Below are 23,374 nucleotides of genomic sequence, written 5' to 3' on the forward strand. Positions count from 1 at the left end.
CACAAGCATGGAAGTTGAAATTGTAATCAGAAATCTTCCAGCAAACAAAAGCCCACGTCCAGATGGCTTCACAGCTGAATTCTACCAAAAATTTCGAGAAGAGCTAACACCTATCCTACTCAAACTCTTCCAGAAAATTGCAGAGGAAGGTAAACTTCCAAACTCATTCTATGAGGCCACCATCACCCTAATACCAAAACCTGACAAGGATGCCACAAAAAAAGAAAACTACAGGCCGATATCACTGATGAACATAGATTAAAAAATTCTCAACAAAATTCTAGCAATCAGAATCCAACAACACATTTAAAAGATCATAGACCATGACCAAGTGGGCTTTATCCCAGGTATGCAAGGATACTTCAATAGCCGCAAATCAATCAATGTAATTCACCACATTAACAAATTGAAAAATAAAAGGCATATGATTATCTCAATAGATGCAGAGAAGGCTTTTGACAAAATTCAACATCCATTTATGATAAAAACTCTTCAGAAAGCAGGAACAGAAGGAACATACCTGAACATAATAAAAGCTATATATGACAAACCCACAGCAAACATTATCCCCAACAGTGAAAAATTGAAAGCATTTCCCCTAAAGTCAGGAACAAGACAAGGGTGTCCATTTTCACCGCTACTATTCAACATAGTTCTGGAAGTTTTGGCCACAGCAATCAGAGCAGAAAAAGAAATAAAAGGAATCCAAATGGGAAAAGAAGAAGTAAAACTCTCACTGTTTGCAGATGACATGATCCTTTACATAGAAAACCCTAAAGACTCCACTAGAGCTCATCAATGAATATAGTAAAGTTGCAGGATATAAAATCAACACACAGAAATCCCTTGCATTCCTATACACTAATAATGAGAAAGTAGAAAAAGAAATTAAGGAAACAATTCCATTCACCAATGCAACGAAAAGAATAAAATACTTAGGAATATATCTACCTAAGGAAACTGAAGACCTATATATTGAAAGCTATAAAACACTGATGAAAGAAATCAAAGAGGACACTAATAGATGCAGAAATATACCGTGTTCATGGATCAGAAGAATCAATATAGTGAAAACGAGTATACTACCCAAAGCAATGTACAGATTCAATGCAATCCCTGTCAAGCTACCAGCGGTATTTTTCACAGAACTAGAACAAATTATTTCAAGATTTGTATGGAAATACAAAAAACCTTGAATAGCCAAAGCAATCTTGAGAAAGAAGAATGGAACTGGAGGAATCAACTTGCCTGACTTCAGGCTCTACTACAAAGCCACAGTCATCAAGACAGTATGGTACTGGCACAAAGACAGAAATATAGATCAATGGAACAAAATAGAAAGCCCAGAGATGAATCCACACACATATGGACACCTTATCTTTGACAAAGGAGGCAAGAATATACAATGGAGTAAAGACAATCTCTTTAACAAGTGGTGCTGGGAAAACTGGTCAACCACTTGTAAAAGAATGAAACTAGATCACTGTCTAACACCACACACAAAAATTAAACTCAAAATTGATTAAAGATCTAAACATAAGACCAAAAACTATAAAACTCCTAGAGTAGAACATAGGCAAACCACTCTCCGACATACATCACAGCAGGATCCTCTATGATCCACCTCCCAGAATACTGGAAATAAAAGCAAAAATAAACAAATGGGATCTAATTAAAATTAAAAGCTTCTGCACAACAAAGGAAACTATAAGCAAGGTGAAAAGACAGCCTTCGGAATGGGAGAAAATAATAACAAATGAAGCAACTGACAAACAACTAATCTCAAAAATATACAAGCAACTTATGCAGCTCAATTCCAGAAACATAAATGACCCAATCAAAAAATGGGCCAAAGAACTAAATAGACATTTCTCCAAAGAAGACATACGGATGGCTATCTAACAGATGAAAAGACGCTCAACATTGCTCATTATCAGAGAAATGCAAATCAAGACCACAATGAGGTACCACTTCAGACCAGTCAGAATGGCTGTTATCCAAATGTCTGCAGGCAATAAATGCTGGAGAGGGTGTGAAGAAAAGGGAACATTCTTACACTGTTGGTGGGAATGCAAACTAGTACAGCCACTATGGAGAACAGTGTGGAGATTCCTTTAAAAATTGCAAATAGAACTGCTTTATGACCCAGCAATCCCACTGCTGGGCCTACACAGCGGGGAAAGTGAAAGTGAAAGTGAAGTCGCTTAGTCATGTCCTACTCTTTGTGACCCCGTGGACTGTAGTCTACCAGACTTCCCTGTCCATGGGATTCTCCAGGCAAGAATACTGGAGTGGGTTACCATTTCCTTCTCCAGGGGATCTTCCCGACGCTGGGATCAAACCCAGGTCTCCCGCATCGGAGGCAGACGCTTTAACCTCTGAGCCACCAGGGAAGCCTACCAAGGAAACCAGAATTGAAAGAGACACATGTATCCCAATGTTCATCGCAGCACTGTTTATAATAGCCAGGACATGGAAACAACCTAGATGTCCATCAGCAGATGAATGGATAAGAAAGCTGTGGTACATATACACAATGGAGTACTACTCAGCCATTTAAAAGAATACATTTGAATCAGTTCTAATGAGATGAATGAAACTGGAGCCGATTATACAGAGTGAAGTGAGCCAGAAAGGAAAACACCAATACAGTATAATAACATATATACATGGAATTTAGAAAGATCGTAATGATGACCCTGTATGCGAGACAGCAAAAGAGACACAGATGTGTAGAGCGGAATCTTGGACTCTGAGGGAGAGGGAGAGGGTGGGATGATTTGGGAGAATGGCATTGAAACATGTATATTATCATGTAAAAAATGTACCGCCAGTGTATGTTCAATGCAGGATACAGGATGCTTGGGGCTGGTGCACGGGGATGATCCAGAGAGATGATATGGGGTGGGAGGTGGGAGAGGGGTTCAGGATTGGGAACTAATGTACACCTGGAGCAGATGCATGTCAATGTATGGCAAAACCAATAGAGTATTGTAATGTAAAATAAAGTAAAAATAAAAATTAAAAAATAAAACACGATTGCAGGGGTGACAGCCCTGTGGCATTTCGAGAGAAAGCCACCGATCCCTATGTCAACTCGACAGGAAGCCTGACACTGCTTTTTCAGCTTGAGAGGAGAGCGGACTTGCATGTCTCCTCATGAGACGAGGCCTGACTCCCTTGTGGAAACTCCAGAGGAACCCTGAGATCCATGTTGGCACTGGAAAGGAACCCTGAGGTTCCGACCACAACTCCAGATGAGGACCTCGGCCCTGGCAGCAACTGCAGAGGAATCCCGAGAGGCTCCTTGCAACTCGAATGGAGACTGGGCTTTCCTGAGGCCACACGAGCGGGTCCCTGAGGTCCCCGTTTTAACTCTAGAGAGACCCCAAGTATGCTGCCGCAACTCGAGAAAAATCAGGAGATTTACCCCTCAACGCAAGATGAGGCCCTTTTCCACTGCGGCGTCTCGGGAGAAATCCCACCTTCCGTCTTGAGCCTCTAAAGGGTCCTTGACACCCTTGAGGCAACTCAAGAAGTTCCCTGATGTACCCATCTCCACTCAAGAGGAACACCGAGCGTCGCGCCACAACCCAAGAAGAGCCCCGGTTTTCCCTCTTCACCCCAAGTGAGAGTCCATTTCCCTGCTTCTTCGGAAAGGAATCCTGGCGTTCCTGTCACACTCAAGAGGAGGCGGTCTCAACTTGACACCAGAGAGGAACTCCAGGGGTTGTGCCACCATTTCAAAAGACCCCGATGTCCTGATGCACTCCAGATACACCTGACTCCCCTGCACTGACTCGACGTTCATGCCGAGGATCGACTGAAAACACGATGTTAGGTTTGACAGCCCTGTGGCGTCTCGAGAGAAAGCCACCAGTCCCAATGTCAACCCGACAGGATGCCTGACACTGCTTTTCCAGCTTGAGAGGAGAGTGGACTTGCATGTCTCCACACAAGACCAGGCCTGACTCCCCTGTGGAAACTCCAGAAGTACCCCGAGATCCATGTCGGCACTGGAGAGGAACCCTGAGATCCTGACCTCAACTCCAGATGAGGACCTCGGCCCCGGAAGCATGTTCAGAGGAATCCCGAGAGGCCCCTCGCAACTCACATGGAGACTGAACTTTCCCGAGGCCGCACGAGCGGGTCCCTGAGGTCCCCATCGTAACTTGAGAGGAACCCCAAGTTTGCTGCCACAACTCGAGAAAAACCATGAGATTCTGCCCTCAACGCGAGCTGAGTCCCTTTTCCACTGCTGCGTCTCAAGAGAAATCCCACCTTCCCTCTTGAGCCTCGAAAGGGTCCTTGACACCTTTGAGGCAACTCAAGAAGTTCCCCGAAATTCCCGTCTCCACTCAAGAGGAACACCGAGGGTCCCGCCACAACCCAAGAAGAGCCCCAGTTTCCCCTCCTGCTCCCGAGAGTAGGGTCCATTTCCATGCTTCGTCGGGAAAGGAATCTCGGCTTTCCCGTTGCAACTCAAGAGGAGACAGCCTCAACTTGACCCTCGAGGGGAACTCCAGGGGTCGTGCCACCATTTCAAAAGACCACGATATCCCAATGCACTCCAGATACACCTGACTCCCCTTCCCTGACTCGACGGTCACGGCGAGGATCGACTCAAAACACAATGGCAGGTGTTACATCCCTGTGACACCTCGAGAGAAAGCCACCGATTCCTATATCAACTCGACAGGAAGCCTGACACTGCTTTTCCAGCTCGAGAAGAGAGCGGACTTGCATGTCTCTACATGAGACGTGGCCTGACTCCCCTGTGGAAACTCCAGAGGAACCCCAAGATTCATGTCGGAACTGGAGAGGAAACCTGAGTTTCCGGCCTCAACTCCAGAGGAGGAACTCGGCCCCTGGAGCGACTGCAGAGCAATCCTGAGAAGCCCCTCACAACTTGCATGGAGACTGGACTTTCCCGAGGCCACATGAGCGGATCCCTGAGGTCCCTGTCGTAACTTGAGACAAACCCCTAGTTTGCTGCTGCAACTCGAGAAAAGCCAGGAGTGCCGGGGTCCAGCGTCAGGAACTCCGCCCATGGCAAAAGTCATGAGGAAGGAGGTTTGGCATAGGCAAAGGCGTGATCAAGCCTCAGGAAACCCCCTGTTCCCGAGCATCTACCCCCAAAACCAGAATCTGTTTTATGCTCTCACTTTCACCTCTGACTTTACGGTGGGCTCTCCCTCATAACCATTTCTCTAGGAGAAGAATTTAACTTGCAGCTAAAGTCAATAAAAATTCCTGGGCATGACAAGAGTGTTTCAACTTACGGACTCGTTTGAAGGTTATCTAGCCCACCTATATAGGTTCATCTGGCCACATGTGATTGTTTAAAGCCTCCCAACCTGAGAGGCACGAGATGTTTTAGACTTACTAAAGGCAGATTCCTTTGGGAAGTTGGAAATTGTTAGTATAGTGGTTTGGTTAGGAATTATATTGGTGCAGGTTTTTTTTTTTTCATTTGTTGTGCCAATAATTGCAGCTAATTCCCTGTCCTGGGTGTGACAAGTGTGTCTCAGGTCAAACCTCTCTGCTGGCAAACTAGCTTGTGTGACAGGATTATCCATACTCCTGCCACTACACACATGATTGTTTACTACCTCTCAATCATAAACAGCACAGAGAGTTTTGGAGTATTTTGAGAGTCTTTATTAGCATAGGGCTTTTGTCACTGTTGAGTCAATGATTGCAGCCAGGCCTCCATATCCTTAGACACCTGGGAATATATTAATCAATGTACTTGGAATATAGAAAAGGAAATATAGTAGTTTTTAAGGTTAGCAATACTAGACTTTTTGAGTTAATGAATTTTCTCTTTTGTAATAGATCACTGTACTCTTTTATAAATCACTGTGTCTTTGCTATGTAAAAATGTAACTTTATCACTATCTTAAGACTAAATAGATCTTAAGGAGAACATTGGTGAAAATATTTTCATTTGTTGGGCTGATGTTTGCTGCTAAATCTCCATATTCCCTGCCCTTATAATGAATATAACTAGCATATAGGAGTAATAAGTATTAACATTTAAGACTAATCATGTTAACCTTGGTTTAAATAAATCCCTTTCTTGATTGTAACTCACTACACCCTCACCCTATAGGAATGCAACTTTATTTGGAGGGTGGTGCCTAGTTTAAGAAAAAACACCCTTGGAAAAAACAAGTTTTTTGGTTATCAGAAAGAAAGGGTAGTAAAATGTCAGCAGGCCTCATGGCCAGAAGATGATGTAAAACCCCTAAGATCTTTTTTTATGTAAAGCACCTGATTTTGATAAAAGTCAGGACTGCTGACCCCCACGTGACTCTGTATTCATCTCTATGTGTAACAAAAGGTATATAAGCAAACCTAAAAACAAAGAAATTGGGTCAGTTTCTGGAAAGACTGATTCCCTCATGTTGTTCTTTCTTGCTCCCCATTTTTCTGGCTGAATTCACATCTGGAGCATGGATGCTATTACACGTAAACCAAGCTATTCAGCCTCTTTTTCTCCACTAATTTTCCTACTACACTATACGTTTCTAATCTCTCTCTATATATGTAATTAATTAAGTCTTTTCCAAGGACACTGACTTCGTCCCCACCTTCGAATCACCCTGGACCCACCGGGGCTGGACCCCGGCACAGGAGATTCTCTCCTCGATGCTAGATGAGGCCCTTTTCCACTGTGGCTTCTCGAGAGAAATCTCACCTTCCCTCTTGAGCCTCTAAAGGGTCCTTGACACCCTTGAGGTGACTCAAGAAGTTCCCCGACATACCTGTCTCCAATCGAGAGGAACACCAAGGGTCCCGCCACAACTCAAGAGGACCCCGCTTTTCCCTCCACATCCTGTGAGGAGGGTCCGTTTCCCTGCTTCATCGGGAAAGGAATCCCGGCGTTCCCATTGCACCTCAAGAGGAGGCGGCCTCAACTTGACACTGGAGATGAACTCCAGGGATAGTGCAACCATTTCAAAAGACCCCAATTTCCCAATGCACTCCAGATACACCTGACACCGCTGCACTGACTCGACAGTCACCAGGAGGATGGACTCAAAACACGATGGCAGGTGTGACAGCCCTGTGGAACCTCGAGAGAAAGCCGCCGATCCCTGTCAACTCGACAGGAAGCCTGACACTGCTTTTCCAGCTCGAGAGGAGAGTGGACCTGCATGTCTCCACACAAGACGAGGCCTGACACCCCTGTGGAAACTCCAGAGGAACTCCGAGATCCATGTCGGTACTGGAGAGGATACCTGAGGTTCTGGCCTCAACTCCAGATGAGGACCTCGGCTCCAGCAGCGACTGCAGAGGAATCCCGAGAGACCACTTGCATCTTGAATGGAGACCGGACTTTCCTGAGGCCACACGAGCCGGTCCCTGAGGTCCACGTCGTAATTCGGGAGGGAGCCCAAGTTTGCTGCTGCAACTCGAGAAAAACCAGGAGATTCTCCCCTAAACGAGAGATGAGGCCCTATTCCGATGTGGCATCTTGAGAGAAATCTCACCATCCCTCTTGAGCCTCGAAAGGGTCCTTGACTCCCTTGAGGCAACTCAAGAAGTTCCCCGACGTACCCATCTCCACTTGAGAGGAACACCGAATGTCCCGCAACAACTCAAGAAGAGCCCGGGTTTCCCCCTCCTCCGCCCAAGTGGAGGGTCCATTTCCCTGCTTCGTCGGGGAAAGGAATCCCGGCATTCCTGTCGCACCTCAGGTGGAGGCGGTCTCAACTTGACACTCGAGAGGAACTCCAGGGGTCGTGCCACCATTTCAAAAGACCCCGATGTTCCAATGCACTCCAGATACACCTGAGTCCCTTGCAGCTGACTCAATGGTCACCCCAAGGACTGACTCAAAACACGATGGTGTGTGTGACAGCCCTGTGGCACCTCGATAGAAAGCCACCGGTCCCTATGTTCAACCCGACAGGAAGCCTGACACTCCTTTTCTGGCTCTAGAGGAGAGTGGACTTGCATGTCTCCATATGAGACTAGGCCTGAATCCCCTGTGGAATCCCCAGAGGAACCCTGAGATCCATGTCGGCACGCGAGAGGAAACCTGAGGTTCTGGCCTCAACTCCAGATGAGGGCCTCGGCCCCGGTAGAGACTGTAGAGGAATCTCAAGAGGCCTCTCTCAACTCGCATGGAGAGTGAATGTTCCTGAGGCCCCCACAGTCGGCTCCCTGAGGTCCCCGTCATAACTAGAGAGGGATCCCAAGTTTGCTGCCGCAACTCGAGAAAAACTAGGAGGTTCTGCCCTCAACACAAGATGAGGCACTTTTCCGCTGCAGTGTCTTGAGAGAAATCCGAACTTATCTCTTGAGCCTCGAAAGGCAACTCAAGAATCTCCCCGCCATAACCGTCTCCACTCGAGGAACACTGTGGGTCCCACCACAACTCAAGATGAGCCCCGGTTTCCCCTCCTTCTCCATAGAGAAGGGTCCGTTTCCCAGCTTCATCGGGGAAAGTAATCCCAGCGTTCCCATCGCACCTCCAGAGGAGGTGGTCTCAACATGACGCTTGAGAGGAACTCCAGGGGTCGTTCCATCATTTCAAAAGTCCCTGATGTCCCAGTGCACCCCAGATACACCTAAATCCCTTGTAACTGACTGGACGGTCACCCCGAGGACCGACTCAAAACACGATGGCGGGTGTGACAGCCCTGTGGCACCTTTAGAGAAAGCCACCGATCCCTATATCAACCCGACAGGAAGCCTGACACTGCATTTCCAGCTCGAGAGGAGAGTGGACGTGCATATCTCCACACAAGACGAGGTCTGACTCCACTGTGGAAACCCCAGAGGAACCCCGAGATCCATGTCAGCATGGGAGAGGAACCCAGAGTTTCCGGCCTCAAATCCAGATGAGGACCTTGGTCCCAGCAGCTACTGCAAAGGAATCCCGAGAGGCCCCTCCCACCTCCTGGAGACTGGACGTTCTTGAGGCCCCAACGAGCAGGACCCTGAGGACCCGTGGTAACTCGTGAGGAACTTCAAGTTTGTTGCGCATCTCGAGAGAAATCAGGAGATTCTCCCCTCAACGAGAGATGAGACCCTTTTCCACTGTGACGTCTCGAGAGTAATCTCATCTTCCCTCTTGAGCCTCGAAAAGGTCCTTGACACCCTTGATGCAACACAAGAAGTTCCTCGACTTACCCGTCTCCACCCAAGAGGAACACCAAGGGTCCCGCCACAACTCAAGAAGAGCCCTGGTGTCCCCTCCTCCTGAGAGGAGGGTCCATTTCCATACTTCCTCGGGGAAAGGAATCCCAGCGTTCCCGTCGCACCTGAAGAGGAGGTGGTCTCAACTTGACACTAGAGAGGAACTCCAGGGGAAGAGCCACCATTTCAAAAGACCACTATGTCCAAATGCACTCCAGATAAACCAGACTCCCTGGCAACGGACTCGACGGTCACCCCGAGTACCGACTCAAAACATGATGGCGGTTGTGACAGCCCTGTGTCACCTGGAGAGAAAGCTTCCGATCCCTATGTTAACATGACAAGAAGCCTGACACTGCTATGCCAGTCGAGAGGAGAGCGGACATGCATGTCTACATATGAGACAAGGCCTGACTCCCCTGTGGAAATGCCAGAGGAACACCGAGATCCATGTCGGCACGGGAGAGGAACTCGGAGGTTCCGGCCTCAACTCCAGATGAGGACCACGGCCATGGCAGTGACTGCAGAGGTATCTCGAGAGGCCCCTCGCACCTCACATGGAGACTGGACCTTCCTGAGGCCCCCACAAGCGGGTCCCTGAGGTCTCCGTCGTAACTCGGGAGGGACCCCAAGTTTGCTGCCGCAACTCATGAAAAACCAGGAGATTCTCCCCTCAATGCGAGCTGAGGCTCTTTTCTGCTGCAGCGTCTCGATTGAAATCCCACCTTCCGTCTTGAGCCTCAAAAGGATCCTTGACACTGTGGAAGCAACTCAAGAAGTTCCCCGACATACCCGTCTCCACTCGAGAAGAACACCGAAGATCCTGCCACAAGTCAAGAAGTGCCCCGGTTTCCCTTCTTCCTCCCAAGAGGAGAGGAAGAGGAAGGTCCGTTCTCTGCTTGGTCGGGAAACGAATCCCGGCATTCCCGGCACACCTCAGGAGGAGGCGGTCTCAACTTGAAACTCGAGAGGAACTTCAGGGCTCGTGCCACCATTTCAAAAGACCCTGATGTCCAAATGCACTCCAGATACACCTGACTCCCCTGCAACTGACTCGACTGTCACCCCGAGAACCGACTCAAAACACCATGGCGGATGTGACATCCATGTGGCACCTCGAGAGAAAGCCACCGTTTCCACTGTCAACCAGCAGGAAGCCTGACACTGCTTTTCCAGCTCGAGAGAAGAGCGGACGTGCATGTCTCCCCATGAGACGAGAACTGACTCTCCTGTGGAAACCACAGAGGAACCCCGAGATCTATGTCAGCATGGGAGAGGAACCTGGAGGTTCTGGCCTCGACTACAGATGAGGATCTCAGCCCCAGAAGCGACTGCAGAGGAATCCTGAGAGACCCCTCGCACCTCGTGGAGGCTGGAGGTTCCTAGGGCCCGATGAGAGGGTCCCTGAGGTCCCTGTTGTAACTTGGGAGGGACCACAAGATTGCATCCGGAACTCGAGAAAAACCAGGAGATTCTCTGCTCAACGAGAGATGAGGCCCTATTTCGATGCAGCATCTCGAGAGAAATCTCACCTTCCCTCTTGAGCCTCGAAAGGGTCCTTGACACCCTTGAGGCAACTCAAGAAGTTCCCCGACAAACCCGTCCCTTACTCGAGAGGAACACCGATGGTCCTGCCACAACTCAAGAAGAGCCCCAGTTCTCCCCCCTCATCCTGAGAGGAGGGTCCGTTTACCTGCTTAGTCTGGGAGGAAATCCCAGCGTTCCCGTCGCAACTCAAGACGAGGCGGTCTCCACATGATGCTCGAGAGGAACTCCAGTGATCGTGCCCCAGTTTCAAAGACACCCGATGTCCCAGTGCAGTCCAGACACATCTGACTGCCCTGCACTGACACGACGTTCACCAGGAGGACCGAATCAAAACACTATGGGAGGTGTGACAGCCTTGTGGCACCTCAAAAGAAAGCCATCGATCCCTATGGTCAACTCGTCAGGAAGCCTGACACTGCTTTTCTGGCTCGAGAGGAGAGCGAACTCGCCTGGCTCCACACGAGACAAGGCCCTGACTCCCCTGTGGACGCCCCAGAGGAACCCCTAGATTCATGTCGGCCCTGGAGAGGAACACTGAGATTCCGACATCAACTCCAGATGAGGACCTCGGCCCCGGTAGCAACTGCAGAGGAATCCCGAGGCGCCCCTCACAACTCGGATGGACATAAGACCACCCAGAGGCCCCATGAGCGGGTCCCTGAGAGCCTCATTGTAACTCGAGAGGAAACCGGCCTCAACTTGAGGAGAACCAGGACATTATCCTCTCAACGCAAGCTGAGGCCCTTTTCCGCTGTGGCGTCTCGAGAGAAAACCCAACTTCCCTCCTGAGCCCGGAAAAGGTCCTTGACACCCTGGAGGCAACTCAGGATGTTCCCCAACATATCAGTCTGCACTCAAGAGGAACACCGTGGGTCCTGCCACAACTCAAGAAGAGCTCGGGTTCTCCCTCCTCATCCCAAGAGGAGGGTCCATTTCCCTACTTCATCGGGGAGGGAATCCCGGCGTTCTCATCGCACCTCAAGAGGAGGCGGTCTCCACTTAAAATTTGAGAGGAACTCCCAGGGTTGTGCCACCATTTCAAAAGACCCCCGATATCCCAGTGCATTCCAGACACACCTGACTTCCCTGCACTGACTCGACGGTCACCGCGAGGACCGACTCAAAACACGATTGCAGGTGTGACAGCCCTGTGGTGCCTAGAGAGAAAGCCACTGATCCCTATGGTCAACACGACTGGAAGCCTTACACTGCTTTTGCTGCTCGAGAGGAGAGCGGACTTGCATGACTCCACACGAGACGAGGCCCTGACTCCCCTGTGGATGCCCCAGAGGAACTCCGAGATATGTGTCGGCCCTGGAGAGGAAACCTGATTTTCCAACCTCAACTCCAGCTGAGGACCTCAACCCCGGCAGCGACTGCAGAGGAATCCCCAGGGGCCCCTCATAACTTTCGTGGAGAATGGACCTCCCTGAGGCCCCACGATCGGGTCCCTGAGGTCCCCATCATAAGTCAAGAGGAACCCCGGCGCAACTCGAGAAGAACCAGGAGATTCTCCCCTCAAAGCGAGCTGAGGCACTTTTCCGCTGCTGCGTCTCGAGAGAAATCCCACCTTCCTTCCTGAGCCCCCAAAGAGTCCTTGACACCCTTGAGGCAACTCAAGAAGTTCCCCGACTACCTGTCTGAACTCGAGAGTAAAACCGAGGGTCCTGGCACAACTCAAGGAGAGCCCCGCTTCTCCGTCCTCATCCAGAGAGGAGGGTTCATTTCCCTGTTTTGTCGGGGAGGAAATCCTGGTGTTCCAGTCGCACCTCAAGAGGAGTCCGTGTCCACTTGATGCTCGTGAGGATCTCCAGGGGTCGTGCCACAATTTCAAAAGAACCCCATGTCCCAGTGCACTCCAGACACACCTGACTCCCCTGCACTGACTGGACGGTCAACCCGAGGAACGACTCAAAACAAGATGGCAAGTGTAACAGCCCTGTGGCGCCTCGAGCGAAACCCACAAATCCCTATGGTCAACACGACAGGAAGCCTGGCACTGCTTTTCCGGCTCGAGAGAAGAGGGGACTTGCTCAGCTCCACACGAAACAGGGCCCTGACTCTCCTGTGGACGCCCAAGAGGAACCCAGTGATCCATGTTGGCCCTGAAGAGGACACCTTGGTGCCGGCCTCATCTCCAGCTGAGGATCTCGGCCCGAGCAGCGATTGCAGAAGAATTCCGAGGGGCCCCTCACGACTCGCGTGGAGACTCGACCTCCCTGAGGACCCAAGAGCGGGTCCCTGAGGTCCCCGTCTTAACTCGAGAAGAATCCTTCCACAATTCGAGAAAAACCAAGAGATTCTTCCCTCATCCCGAACTGAGGCCCTTTACTGCTGCGTCGAGAGAAATCCCACCTTCCATCCTGAGACCGGAAAGGTTCCTTGACACCCTTGAGGCAACTCAAGAAGTTCCCGGACATCCCCGTCTGCACTCGAGAGGAACACTGAGGGTCCCGCCACAGCTCAAGAAGAGCCCTGGTTCTCCTTCGTCATCCCGAGAGGAGGGTCCGTTTCACTGCTTCGTTGGGGAGGGAATCCCGGCATTCCCGTCGCACCTCAAGAGGAGGTGACCTCCACTTGACCCAAGAGATGACTCCAGGGATCGAGCCACCTTTTCAAAACAACCCCGATTTCCCAGTGTACTCCAGACACGCCTGACTCCCCTGCATTAACTCGACGGTCAATCCGAGGACCAACTGAAAACACGATGGCATGTGTGACAGCCCTGGGGCGCCTCAAGAGAAAGCCACCGATCCCTACGGTCAACACGACAGGAAGCCTGACACTGCTTTTCTGGCTCGAGAGGAGAGCCGAATTGCAGGCTCCGCTCGAGGTGAGGCCCTGACTCCCCTGTGGACGCCCCAGAGGAACCCCGAGATCCATGTTGGCCCTGGGAAGGAAACCTGGTGTTCCAAACGCAAATCCAGATGAGGAACTCGGCCCCAGCAGCGACTGCAGACGAATCCCGAGGGCCCCCTGGAGACTGGCTGGGAGACTGGACTTCTCTGAGGCCCCACGAGCAGGTCCCAGAAGTCCCCGTCTTAACTCGAGAGGAACCCTGCCGCAAATCGAGAAGAAACAGGAGTTTCTCCCCTAACGCGAGCTGAGGTCCTTTTCTGCTGCGACGTCTCGAGAGAAATCCCTTCTTCCCTCTTGATCCGGGAAAGGGTCGTTGACACCATTGCAATTCAAGAAGTTCCCTGACATCCCCGTCTACACGAGAGAGGAACACCGTGGGTTCCGCCATAACTCAAGAAGGACCCCGGTTTTCCCTCCTCATCCTTAAAGGAGGGTCCGTTTCCCTGCTTCTTCGGGGGGGGGGGGGGAATCCCGGTGTTTCCTGTTGCACTTATAGAGGAGGGGGTCTCCACTGGATGCTCGAGAGGAACTTCAGGGGTCAGGCCACAATTTCAAAAGACCCCCGATGTCCCAGCGCACTCCAGACACACCTGACTCCTCTGCACTGACTTGATGGTCATCCTGAGGCCAGACGCAAAACACGATGGCAGATGTGACAGCCCTGGGGGGCCTCGAGAGAAAGCCAACGATCCCTATTGTCAACCTGACAGGAAGCCTGACACTGCTTTTCCAGCTCGAGAGGAGAGCGGACTTGCATGGCTCCACACGAGACGAGGCATGACTACCCTGTGAACGCCCCAGAGGAACCCTGAGATCCATGTCATTCCTGGAGAGGAAACCTGAGGTACCGGCCTCAACTCCAGTTGAGGACCTTGGCCCTGGCAGGGACAGCAGAGGAATCCTGAGGGGCCCCTCGCGACTTGCATAAAGACTGGACCTCCCAGTGGCCCACGAGTGGGTGCTTGAGGTGACCATCATAACTCGAGAGGAATCCCGCTGCAAGTCAAGAAGAACCAGGAGATTCTCCCCTCAACATGAGCTGAGGCCCTTTTCTGCTTCGTCATCTCGAGAGAAATCCCACGTTCCCTCCTGAGCCCTGAAAGGGTCCTTGACACCGATGGCAACTCAAGAAGTTCCCCGATAACCATCTGCACTCTAGAGGAACACCAAGGGTTCCACCATAACTCAAGAAGGCCTCCGGTTCTACTTCCACATCCCGACAGGAGGGTTCGTTTACCTGCTTCATCAGGGAGGGAATCCCGGCATTCCCGTCGCACCTCAAGAAGAGGAGATCTCCCCTGGATGCTCGAGAGGAACTCCAGGGGTCGGGCCACCATTTCAAGAGACCCCAGATGTCCCAGTGCACTCCAGACACACCTGATTCCCCTGCACAGACTTGAGGGTCAGCCTGAGGACCAAGGCAAAACACGATGGCAGGTGTGAGAGCCCTGGGGAGCCGCGAGAGAAAGCCACCGATCCCTATGGTCAACCAGACAGGAAGCCTGACACTGAATTTCCGGCTCAGGAGGGGCGCAGGCTTGCATGGTTACACATGAGACGAGGTCCTGACTACTCTGTGAATGCCCCAGAGGAACCCCGTGATCCATGTCGGCTCTGGGGAGGAAACCCGAGATTCCGGCCTCAACTCCAGATGAGGACCTCAGCTCCAGCAGTGACTGCAGAGAAATCCCCAGGGGCCCCTTGAGACTGGCGGGGAAAATGGACCTCCCTGAGGCCCCACGAGCGGGTCCTTGAGGTCCCATCGTAACTCGAGAGGAACCCCGTGGCAACTCGAGAAAAACCAGGAGATTCTCCCCTCTTCACAAGCTGAGGCCCTGTTCCACTGCGGCGTCTCCAGGGCAATCCCACCTTCCCTCCTGAGCCATGAAAGGGTCCTTGCCACCCTTGGGGGTACTCAAGAAGTTCCCCGACATCCCCATCTGCACTTGAGAGGAACATCGATGGTCACGCAGCAACTCAAAAAGAGCCCTGGTTCTCCCTCCTCATCCTGAGAGGAGAGTCCATTTACCTGCTTCACCGTGCAGGGAATCCCGGAGTTCCCGTCGCACCTCAAGAGGATGCAGTCCCCCCACGACGATCGAGATGACTCCAGGGGTCGTGCCACCATTTTCAAAGATCCTCGAATTCCAGTGTATTCCAGACACCTTACTCCCCTGCACTGACTCGACGGCTACAGTGTGGACCGACTCAAAGCACGATGGCAGGTAGACAGCCCTGTGGCAACTAGAGAGGAAGGCACCGATCTCTATGGTCCACCCGACTGGAAGCCTGACACTGCTTTTCCGGCTCTAGAGGAGAGCAGACTTGCATGACTCCACACGAGACGAGGCCCTGACTCCCCTGTGAATGCCCCAGAGGAACCCCGAGATATATGTCGGCCCTGGAGAGGAACCCTGATTTTCCAACCTCAACTCCAGCTGAGGACCTGGGCCCCAGCAGCGACTGCAGAGGAATCCCGAGGGGCCCCTCACGACTCACGTGGAGACTGGACCTCCCTGAGGCCCCACGAGCGGGTCCCTGAGGTCCCCGTCTTAAGTCGAGTGGAACCCTGGCACAACTCGAGAAGAACCAGGAGATTCTCCCCTCAAAGCGAGCTGAGGCACTCTTCCGCTGCTGCATCTCGAGAGAAATCCCACCTTCCCTCCTGAGCCCCGAAAGGGTCCTTGACACCCTTGAGGCAACTCAAGAAGTTCCCCGACTACCTGTCTGAACTCAAGAGTAAAACCGAGGGTCCTGGCACAATTCAAAGAGAGCCCCCCTTCTCCGTCCTCATCTGGAGAGGAGGGTCCGTTTCCCTGTTTTGTCGGGGAGGAAATCCTGGCGTTCCCGTCGCACCTCAAGAGGAGGCCGTGTCCACTTCACGCTCGAGAGGATCTCCAGGGGTCGTGCCACAATTTCAAAAGAACCCCGGTGTCCCAATGCACTCCAGACATACCTGACTCCTCTGCACTGACTCGACGGTCATTCCGAGGACCATCTCAAAACACGATGGCAGGTGTGACAGCCCTGTGGTGCCTCGAGTGAAACCCACAAATCCCTATGGTCAACACGACAGGAAGCCTGGTACTGCTTTTTCAGCTTGAGAGAAGAGGGGACTTGCTTGGCTCCATACGAAACGCGGCCCTGACTCCCCTGTTGACGCAACAGAGAAACCCCATGATCCATGTCGGCCCTGGAGAGGAAACCTAAGTTTCCGGCCTCATCTCCCGCTGAGGACCTCGGCCTGGGCAGCGATTGCAGAGGAATCCCGAGGGGCCCCTAACAACTCGCGAGGAGACTCGACCTCCCTGAGGCCCTAAGAGCAGGACCCTGACGTCCCTGTCTTAACTCGAGAGGAACCCCACGGCAAAACGAGAAAAACCAGGAGATTCTCCCCTTAACTCGAGCTGAGCCCTTTCCTGCTTCGTAATCTCGAGAGAAATCCCACCTTCCCTCTTGAGCCCCGAAAGGGTCCTTGACACCCTTGAGGCAACTCAAGAGGTTCCCCGACATCCCCTTCTGAACTTGAGAGGAACACCTAGGGTCCTGCCAGAATTCAAGAAGAGCCCAGGTTCTCGATTCTCATCCCGAGTGGAGGGTCCGTTTCCCTGCTTCGTTGGGGAGCGAATCCCGGTGTTCCCGTCCCACCTCTCCATTTTATGATCGAGAGGAACTCCAGGGGTTGGGACACCATTTCAGAAGACCGCCGATGTCCAGGTGCACTCCAAACACACATGACTCCCCTGCACTGACTCGATGGTTACCCCGAGGACCGACTCAAACACGATGGCAATGGTGACAGCCTTGTGGTGTGTCCAGAGTAAGAAAGCGATGCCTATGGTCTACCAGACAGGTTGCCTGAAACTGCATTTCGAGCTCTAGAAGAAAGCCGACTTGCATGGCTCTACACGAGACGAGGCATGACTACACTGTGGACTCCCCAGAGGAACCCCGAGATCCATGTCATCTCTGGAGAGGAAACCTGAGGTTCTGGCCTCAACTTCCGTTGAAGACCTTGGCCCCGGCAGCGACTGCACAGGAATCCCCGAGGGGCTCCTCGAGACTCGTGGGGAGACTAGACCTCCCAGAAGCCCCAAGAGTGGGTTCCTGAGGTCCCCATTGTAACTCGAGAGGAATCTCGCTGCAAGTTGAGAAGAACCAGGAGATTCTCCCCTCAACGCGAGCTGAGGCCCTTTTCCCCTTCGTCATCTCGAGAGAAATCCCACCTTCCTTCCTGAGCCCTGAAAGGGTCCTTGACACCGATGGCAACTCAAGAGGTTCCCCGATAACCGTCTGCACTCTAGAGGAACACCAAGGGTTCTGCTATAACTCAAGAAGGCCCCCGGTTCTACCTCCACATCCTGACAGGAGGTTTCGTTTACCTGCTTCGTCGGAGAGGGAATCCTGGCGTTCCCGTCGCACCTCAACAAGAGGTGGTCTCCACTGGAATCTCGAGAGAAACTCCAGGGGTCATGCCACCACTACAAGAGACCCCCGATATCCCAGTGCACTCCAGACTCACTTGACTGCCCTGCGCTGTCTCGACGGTCACCACGGGTACCGACTCAAAACACCATGGCAGGTGTGACAGCCCTGTGGCGCCTCAAGAGAAAGCTACAGATCCCTATGGTCAACCCGACAGGAACCTGACACTGCTTTTCTGGCGCCAAAGGAGAGCAGACTTGCATGACTCCATACGAGAATAGGCCGTGACTCCCCTATGGAAGCCCCAGAGGAACCCCGAGATCAATGTCAACCCTGGAGAGGAACCCTGAGATTCTGGCCTCAACTCAAGATGAGGACTTGGCCCCGGCAGCAACTGCAGAGGAATCCCGTGGGGCCCCTCGCGACTCACGTGGAGACTGTACATCCCTGAAGCCCCACGAGCAGTTCTGTGAGGTTCCCGTCGTAACTCCAGAGGAAGCCTGCTGCAACTCAAAAAAAAAAAAAAAAAAAAAAAACAGGAGATTCTCCTCTCTAAGTGAGCTGAGGCCCTTTTCCGCTTCGGCTTCTTGAGAGAAATCTCACCTTCCCTCCTGAGCCCTAAAAGTGTCCTTGACCCCCTTGAGGCAAATCAAGAAGTTCCCTAGATCCCTGTCTGCACTCGAGAGGAACATTGAAGATCCCGCCCCACCTCTAGAGCAGTCACGTTTCTCCCTTCTCATCCCGAGATGACGGTACATTTCCCTGCTTCGGTGGAGAGGGAATCCAGGCATTCCTGTTGCACTCAAGAGGAGGCGGTCTCCACTGGATACTCGAGAGGAACTCCTGTGGTCTTTCCACCATTTCAAAAGACCCCCGATGTCCCAGTGCACTCCAGACACACCTGACTCCACTGCAGTGACTCGACGGTCACCCTGAGGACCGAATGAAAACAGGATGGCAGTTGTGACAGCCATGTGGCTCCTGGAGAGAAAGGCACTGATCCTTAGGCTCTACTGGACAGGAAGGCTAACAGTGCTTCTCCGGCTCGAGAGGAGAGCTGATTCGTATGGCTCCACATGAGATGAGGCCCTGACTCCCCTGTGAATGCCCCAGAGGAACCCCGAAATCCATGTCGGCCCTGGAGAGGAAACCTGAGGTTCCCGCCTCAACTCCACATGAAGACCTTGGCCCCGGCAGCTACTGCAGAGAAATTCCGAGGGGCCCCTCTCGAGTTTTATGGAAACTGGACCTCCCTGAGGCCCCACAGGCGGGTCCCTGAGGTCCCCGTCGTAACTCGAGAGGAACCCCACCGCAACTCAAGAAGAACCAGCAGATTCTCCCCTCAACGAGAGCTGAGGCCCTTTTCCACTGCGGCGTCTCGAGAGAAATCCCACCTTCCCTCCTGAGCCCCAGTAAGGTCCTTAACCCCTTTGAGGAATCTCAAGAAGTTCCCCGACATCCCCGTCTGCACTCGAGAGGAACAAAGTGGGTCCTGACACAATTCAAGAAGAGCCCCCGTACTCCCTCCTCATCCAAGGAGGACGGTTCATTTCCTACTTCGTCTGGAAGGGAATCCCAGCGTTCCCATCGAAACTCAAGAGGAGGCGGTCTCCTCTTGAAGCTCGAGAGGATCTCCAGGGGTTGGGCCACCATTTCAAAAGACCGCCGATGTCCCAGCACACTCCAGACACACCTGACTCCCCTGCAATGACTCGATGGTCACCCTGAGAACCAACTCAAAACACGATGTCAGAAGTGACAGCCCTGTGGCACCCGGAGAGAAAGACACCGATCCCTATGGTCAACCCGACAGGAAGCCTGACACTGGTTTTCCGGCTCGAGAGGAGAGCGGACTTGCATGCATCTACACGAGACGAGGCCCTGACTCCCCTGTGGACTCCTCAGAGAAACCGCGAGATCCATGTCAGCCCTGTAAAAGAACACTGAGGTTCCGGCCTCAACTCCAGATGAGGACCTCGGCCCCGGCAGCAACTGCAGAGGAATCCCGAGGGGCCCCTCCCAACTCGCGTGAAGACTGGACTTCCCTGAGGCTCAATGAGCAGGTCCCTGAGGTCCCCATTGTAATTTGATAGGAAACCCGCCTCAAATAGATAGAAACGAGGAGATTCTCCCCTCAACGCGAGCTGAGGCCCATTTCTGCTGCGGCGTATCGAGAAACATTCCACCTTCAATCCTGAGCCATGAAACATCCTTGACTCCATTGACGCAACTCAAGAAGTTCCCAGAGATCCCCGTCTGCACTCGAGAGGAACACTGATGCTCCAGCCACAACTCAAGAAGAGCCCCGGTTCTCCCTCCTCATCCCGAGAGGACAGTCCATTTCGTTCTTCGTCGGGGAGGGAATCCCAGTGTTCCCGTCGCACCTCTAGGGGAGGCGGTCTCCACTAGATGCTTGAGAGGGACTCCAGGGATCGTGCCACCATTTCAAAAGACCCCCGATGTCCCAGTGCACTCCAGACACAACTGACCCCTGCACTGACTCCACGGTCACCCCGAGGACCGACTCAAAACATGATGGCAGGTGTGACAGCCCTGTGGAGCCTTCAGAGAAAGCCACCGATCCCTATGATCAACCCGACAGGAAGCCTGACACTGCTTTTCCCGGTTCGACAGGAGAGTAGCCTTGCATGGCTCCCCAAGAGAAGAGGCCCTGACTCCCCTTTGGACGCCCCAGAGGAACCTCAAGATACATGTCGGCCCTGGAGAGGAAACCTGAGGCCTCAACTCCAGACAAGGACCTCGGCCCAGCATCGACTGTAGAGGAATCCTGAGGGGCCCCTCATTACTCGCATGGAGACTAGACCTCCCTGAGGCCCCACGAGCAGTTCCCTGAGGTCCGTGTCGTAACTCGAGAGGAAGCCCGCCACAATTAGAGAAAAACCAGGAGATTCTCCCATCAAAGCGAGCTGACGTCCTTTTCCGCTGCTGTGTCTCGAGAGAAATCCCACCTTTGATATTGAGACCTGAAAGGTGCCTTGACACCCTTGAAGCAACTCAAGAAGTTCCCCACCATCACCGTCTGCACTCCAGAGGAACACAGAGGGTCCTGCCACAACTCAAGAAGAGCCCTGGTTCTCCCTCCTCATCCTGAGAGGGGGGTCTGGTTCCCTGCCTTGTATGGGAGGGAATCCCGGGGTTCCTGTCACAAGTCAAGAGGAGGCGGTCTCCACTTGTCTTTCGAGAGGAACTCCAGGGGACGTGCCACCATTTCAAAAGACCCCCGATGTCCCAGTGCACTCCAGACAAAATTGACTCACCAGCACTGATGCGACAGTCACCCTGAGGACCGACTCAAAACACGATGGCAGGTGTGACAGCCCTGTGGCACCTCGAGAGTAAAAACCGATCCCTATAGTTAAACCGACAGGAAGCCTGACACTGCTTTTCCGGATCGAGAGGAGAGTGGACTTGCATGGCTTCACACAAGACCAGGTCTGACTCCCCTGCGGACTCCCCAGAGGAACCCTGAGATCCATGTCAGCCCTGGAGAGGATCCCGGAGATTCCGGCCTCAACTCCAGTTGAGGACCTCGGCCCTGGCAGCGACTTCAGAGGAATCCCGAGGGGCCCCTCGCGACTCCCATGGAAACTGGACATCTCAGAGGCTCCATGAGCAGATCACTGAAGTCCTCGTTTTAACTCGAGAGGAACCCCGCCTCAACTCGAAAAAAATGAGGAGATTCTCTCCTCAACGCGATCTGAGGCCCTTTTCCACTGCAGCGTCTCGAGAGAAATCCCACCTTCCCTACTTAGTCCCGAAAGTGTCCTTGACACCCTTGAGGCAACTCAAGAAGTTCCCTGACATCCACGTCTGCACTCCAGAAGAACACCGAGGTTCTCGCCAAAACTCAAGAAGAGCCCCGGTTCTCCCTCTTCATTCCGAGAGGAGGGTCTGCTTCCCCCCCTTAGTCGCTGAACGAATCCCAGCGTTCCCGTCACACCGCAAGAGGAGGCAATCTCCACTTGACTCTCGATAGGAACTCCAGGGGTCGTGCCACCATTTCAGAAGACCCTCGATGTTCCAGTGCACTCCAGACACACCTGACTCACCTGCACTGACTTGACGGTCTCCCCGAGGACCGACTCAAAACACTATGGCAGGTGTGACAGCCCTTTGGCACCTCGAGAGAAAACCACCCATCCCTATGGTAAACCGGACAGGAAGCCTGACACTGCTTTTTTGGCTCAAGAGGAGAGCGGAATTGCATGGCTCCACACGTGACGTGGACTGAATCCCCTGTGGACCCCCTAGAGGAACCGCAAGATCCATCTCGGCCCTGGTGAGGAACCCTGAGGTTCTGGCCTCAACTCCAAATAAGGACGTTGGCCCCGGCAGCGACTGCAGAGGAATCCCGAGGGGACCCTCGGGACTCACGTGTAGACTGGATCTCCCTGAAGCTCCATGAGAGGGTCCCTGAGGTCCCCGTCATAACTTGAGGGGAACTGCGTCGCAACTCAAGCAGAATCAGGAGATTCTCCCCTCAGTGCGAGCTGAGGCCCTTTTCCTCTTGGGCGTCTCAAGAGAAATCCCACCTTTCCTCCTGAGCCCGGAAAGGTTCCTTGATACCCTTTCAGCAACTCAAGAAGTTCCCCGACATTACCGTCTGCACTCCAGAGGAACACCGAGGGTCCCACCACAACTCAAGAGGAGAACCGGTTCTCCCTCATCATCCTGAGAGGGGGGTCTGTTTCCCTGCTTTGTATGGGAGGGAATCCCAGGGTGTCCTTCGCACATCAAGAGGAGGCGGTCTCCACTTGTCTTTCGAGAGGAACTCCAGGGGACATGCCACCATTTCAAAAGACCCCTGATGTCCCGGTGCACTCCAGACAAAACTGACTTCCCTGCACTAACTCGAAGGTCACCCGGAGGACCGACTCAAAACACAATGGCAGGTGTGACAGCCCTGTGGCACCTCGAGTGTAGCAACCGATCCCTATAGTCAAACCGATAGGAAGACTGACACTGCTTTTCCCGCTCGAGAGGAGAGCGGACTTGCATGGCTCCACACGAGACGAGGCCTGACTCCCCTGTGGACGCTCCAGAGGGCCCCCGAGATCCATGTCGGCCCTGGTGAGGAACCTGAGGTTCTGGCCTCAACTCCAGATGAGGACCTCGGCCTCGGCAGCAACTGCGGAAGAATCCCGAGGGGCCCCTCCTGACTAGCCTGGAGACTGGACCTCCCTGTGACCCCACAAGCAGGTCCCTGAGGTCCCTGTCGTAACTCGAGAGGAACCCCTCCACAACTCGTGAAGAACCAGGAGATTATGCCCTCAAAGCGAACTGAGGCCCTTTTCCACTGCAGCGTCTGGAGAGAAATCTCACCTTCCCTCCTGAGCCCTGAGAGGATCCTTAATACCACTGAGGCAAC

The sequence above is a fragment of the Budorcas taxicolor genome, chromosome 3 (assembly GCF_023091745.1).
Source record: "Budorcas taxicolor isolate Tak-1 chromosome 3, Takin1.1, whole genome shotgun sequence".
Taxonomy (NCBI): domain Eukaryota; kingdom Metazoa; phylum Chordata; class Mammalia; order Artiodactyla; family Bovidae; genus Budorcas; species Budorcas taxicolor.